The sequence below is a fragment of the Arachis ipaensis genome, chromosome B02 (genome assembly GCF_000816755.2).
Source record: "Arachis ipaensis cultivar K30076 chromosome B02, Araip1.1, whole genome shotgun sequence".
In the NCBI taxonomy this organism is placed as follows: Eukaryota; Viridiplantae; Streptophyta; class Magnoliopsida; order Fabales; family Fabaceae; genus Arachis; species Arachis ipaensis.
This window is the reverse complement of record NC_029786.2, coordinates 16,847,423-16,852,574: the sequence shown is the minus strand read 5'-3', so window position 1 is coordinate 16,852,574 and position 5,152 is coordinate 16,847,423. Positions and strand designations below refer to the sequence as shown.

Genomic DNA, 5,152 nt, shown 5'->3' with positions numbered 1-5,152 from the left:
TTATTTCGAAAATAAAATAAATTAAAATAAATAAAAATTGAGTGAAGATTTTCGAAAAACTGAGGAGAGAGAAAGTGGTTAGGAAGTTTTGAAAAGGATATGATGATTTTGAAAAAAAAAGTTTTAAATTTTGAAATAAAAATCTGAATTTTTAGAAATAGATTTCGAAAAATTGTTTTTTTAAAATAGAGAGAAAATATATTTTTGATTTTTAAGAGGAAAGAGAAAAACAATAAGATAGCACAAGATTTAAAATTTTTAGATCTAATGCTCCTTATTTTCGAAAATTTTGGAGGGAAAACACCAAGGAACACCAAACTTAAAAATTTTAAGATCAAGACACAAGAAAAACTCAAGAACACTTTGAAGATTCACAAGAACACAAGAACACCAAACTTAAAATTTTTAGAAAACCAAACTAAATTTTTCGAAAATCAAAGGAAATCAACAGGAAAACACCAAACTTAAAGTTTGGCACAAAATTTAATTGAGAAAATATTATTTTTGAAAAAGATTTTAAAAATAGTGTACCAAACTGCCACGGACTTAGACCAACGCTCTAGCCAATTGGGCAGTAAATGTAACACTTGTTTTGAAGAAGGATATTTTTAACCAAGAACAATAATAAGAGACTCTAAACCAAAAATAAAAATTTTCCTAATCTAAGCAACAAAATAAACCGTCAGTTGTTCAAACACGACCAATCCCCGGCAACGGCGCCAAAAACTTGGTGCACGAATTGTGAATAACCAAGAGAGCATAAATTAAAGGTTACTTGTTATGCAGTAATGGAGAATATGTTGGAGTTTTGGAGATGCTTTGTCTTCTGAATCTCTGCTTTCCTCTGTCTTCTAATTCACGCACGCACGTCCTCCTATGGCAAGCTGTATGTAGGGGATCACCGTCGTCAATGGCTACATCCCATCCTCTCAGTGAAGAATATGCTCACATGCTCTGTCACAGCACGGCTAATCATCTGTCGATTCTCGATCATACTGGAATAGGATTCTTCATCCTTTTGCGTCTGTCACTAACGCCCAACACTTGCGAGTTTGAAGCTCGTCACAGTCATTCGATCATTGAATCCTACTCGGAATACCACAGACAAGGTTTAGACTTTCCGGACATCAGTTCTAGCTTATACCACGGAGATTCTGATTAAGGAATCTAAGAGATACTCATTCAATCGGATATAGAATGGAGGTGGTTGTTAGGCACACGTTCATAGTTTAAGGAAGGTGATGAATGTCACGGATCATCACCTTCATCACAGTTAAGCGCGAATGAACATCTTAGATAGGAAAAACTAACTAGAACATACTCAAAACTATATGAAATTAACCCCAAAAAGCGTATAAAATATCCGCTCATCAATGGATATATAAGCTCCGTACACTCATGCAGCAGAAAGCATTCTGCCACGCCGGAGATATAGGCTCCACACACTCCCATATAACTCAATAATTTCATCATTCATTTCCAAGCCCTCATCTCATCATAACCATCACCAGTTTCCAACTTCTCAAAAATCTCTTCAACCATATATTTCACAACTCAACACTCACCACTCAAACTAGAAATTACACAAACCATCCAAACCTAGGTCACCGGCTCTAAACTCATAACTAAAAATACCCTCTTTATTCCTTTATTTTTCCCCTTTAGTCAAGATCCTAAAACTGGCAAAAAGGTGTTAAACAAGTATTACAGAAGTTTGCAAGCTTACCGGGAAGGTAAAACGGTTAAAAACACAGCTTTTATTGAAAAACAGGGCAGTGTGCGTACGCATAGGGTTGTGCGTACACACACCCAGAAGAGTTTTTCCAGCTTGTGCGTACGCACGATGTTGTGTGTGCACGCCAGAGTGTGCTAGCGCTTCCAACAGTAGGCATATCCACTACAAGAAATTACCGGAATAGCGACCGATTTAGCGACCGATTTTTGAACAAGACCACCAGACCTTCACCAAAGAGTTTTAGTCACTAAATCGGTCGCTAACATAATCGGTCGCTAAATGGTGATCAAATTTCCTGTCGCTAAATCGGTCGCTGGGTAAATCGGTCACTAAATGGCGACCAACTTTTCAGTCGGTAAATCAGTCGCCATAAAATTGATCGCTAAATTGGTCGCCAATACCTGATTTGGAAATCTAAAATCGGTCGCTAAATTGGTCGCTAATTCCTGAACTAAAAATCTAAATCGGTCACTAAATCGGTTGTTGTTCCTAATTTTATAATTATTGATTTTTACTAATTTCACATTTACCACTATTAAAACTTAATTTTCATAAATAATTATATTTCCACAAAATATAAAAAGAATCAAACATAGATTAATTTTCCAAATAAATACCAAAACATTCACAATGTTTACATAGAAATATAGAATTTAAAATATTGAAAAATTCTAAATACATCAAATCTATGATCCACAATCTAAACTAAAACATGGTAAAAATAATTCATGAACAACATAACTACATAACTCTGCTAATTTCACTCTTCATCTTCTTTCCTATGCCATGTATCTTCTGTATGTGGTAGAGTTTCATGTAGAGCACCTCAGCCTTGGTTCATCTTTCAATTTCAGCATCTTCACCTAACAAAACAATATTCTAGATTAAGAATTCTGGTGTCATAGCTTGCCTCAGATTTCATTCATGCTTCTTGTTTGCTTCACTTGGTGGTTGATGTTAATTCTCACTTATTTTTTATAATATTGATAAGCATATTGAATGTGAAAGTTTTACAATTCGGTGAATTCATAGTTTCCATACTAATATATAGTGATTGGACTTAAATCAAAGGAGAAAATAAAATCAAGTGCAAGCCACTCTCTTGATGAACAATTACCTATTAGGTTAAACAATATAACAATATATATTAACATAATAGTAAAACTAATATTCTAAATACTATAAAAATAATGAAAAGTATATTAAATATTTGAAAACGATATAAAAATAAACTGAAAGCCAATAGACAACCAGTGGTTCAACTAATAAATAGATAATGGAAGGTTAAAAAGCTTTCCTAAAAAAGGGTACAGCTTGGTAATATTTTCAAGTGACTGAGTTTTTATAAAGATACTAGACAAAAAAAGCTAGGCTATTAATTCCAGTGAAATGACGAACATACATTAACATGTTACATAATTATAAGCATGCCTTCAAGAGAGAGCAGAGCAAAAAAGCATAAAAAGGACAGAATAAGTAGCTTCATTTGACAATTTTTTTAACTATCTCCATCTTTTCTTGTTATATACCAGTGCTTATAGAATTAAGCTTTCCGGTTGAGTATTTTTCACTGGCAAGGTGTACGTCAAAGTCTGTTTGCCCTAGACATTAAGTTATACCATTCTATTTATTCGAGTCAAGTCTTTCAGCAGCTTCATAGCTCTCATCTTTTCCTTTGTTTTCATGTTCTTCATCCTGGTTATTTAACCAAAGCATGGTGTCACTTTGTACGAATAAAGCAACAATCTTATATCAATATTGAAAAACACATAAATGAACAACTGAGATGAGCAGGAAAAACACAGGCAAGCTGCTCAATTGTCTCTTGTACTAAATATTAGATGTATTCATTATTCAAATTTAATTTCCAAATATAGTTAGCATACTGAGAAGTTCACACATATCTACTTTTCATCATCTATTATGTCAAAATTATCCTTTTTATATACCTGAAGAAGGATTGATTCATTCAGATCTTCCACTGAATCAACTTAACTATCTGAGTTTATTTCAGCCTCTGCTCCACCTTCAATGAACTGCACATAAATTTGAAGAGCATTAAGGAACAATCAAAAGCATGTCAAATTGACACTCATGCATATAAATAAATTAAATTGAACTAATCAATAAAATTTCAAATATAATTAAATACCTCAAAAACATAATTAAATAGAAAAATAATTCTAAACTATTCACAATAATGCATAACATATAAAAAAATATATATACAGGCTGGAGCAAATACTCACATATCAATAAATGGTTTGCTAAGGTCCCTATTAAGATTCCCTGAGGCATGGATTAATAGATTAATGCATTGGACGTAGTATCAACTATTCATATTCATAATCAGTAGTATATATTGGCACATAGGACATATCTAGAATGTTTCTTTCTTTTTGGAGATTAGAAAATTGCAAACAAAACCTTCAACTTATCAAAAACAATCAAATGCTCCAAAAAAAAATATAGTTTAGTGTCTTGGGTAGTTTTAGCATCAACTGCTATAACTCTTACCTTCTAAGAACTAAAATGGTGATCACCAGCTGTGAATGAAGGACACAGATGATTGTTCTATGAGAATGAGACTAATAGCAGGACACAAACTCATGATGACAAAAATGAATGTTATATAGATTAAGAGCTAGATCATTTTCCAATAAAAAGAACCAAGAAATGCAGAGTACAAAACCATAGTCTTGTTTTCTTGTATCAAATCAAGTACCTTTACAAAGTTTTTAGTCCATACTTAAGACCCTTGGAACTTTAATATACAGCTCCTCATAGCTTGGAACCGCACCAATCATCGCATCCCTGTAAACCAACACATTTGAATCAACCGTTTTTCAACTATGTCCAATTGAAACATAATGATTAATGGCTAACTTCTGGTACGCGGAATCGTGATTACACTTTAATTATGTAAAATTCATTGCTCTTTCTTTCCCTGGAAATGGCGCCAAAAACATGATGCCAAGACCATGGTTCACAACTCCGTGTAACTAACCAGCAAGTGCACTGGGTCGTCCAAGTAATACCTTACGTGAGTAAGGGTCGAATCCCACGGAGATTGTTGGTATGAAGCAAGCTATGGTCACCTTGCAAATCTCAGTTAGGCAGATATAAATTGATAATGGTGTTTTCGAATAATAATTAATAGAATAGGGATAGAAATACTTATGTAATTCATTGGTGAGAATTTCAGATAAGCGAATGGAGATGCTTTCGTTCCTCTGAACCTCTGCTTTCCTGCTATCTTCATCCAATCAGTCTCACTCCTTTCCATGGCTGGCTTTATGCAAGGGCATCACCGTTGTCAGTGGCTACATCCCCTCCTCTCAGTGAAAAATATGCTCACATGCTCTGTCACAGCACGGCTAATCATCTGTCGGTTCTCGATCATACTGGAATAGGATT

General features: G+C 34.0%; 1 long non-coding RNA gene across 1 annotated transcript in view; it reads right to left on the bottom strand.

Annotated features, from left to right (window-relative positions):
* LOC110267512 overlaps positions 4,346-5,152 on the bottom strand; it is a 13,730-nt gene continuing 12,923 nt past the window's right edge. The window contains exon 2 of the long non-coding RNA XR_002355237.1: positions 4,346-4,549. This is a non-coding gene — a long non-coding RNA (uncharacterized LOC110267512). The remainder of the gene's footprint in view (positions 4,550-5,152) is intronic.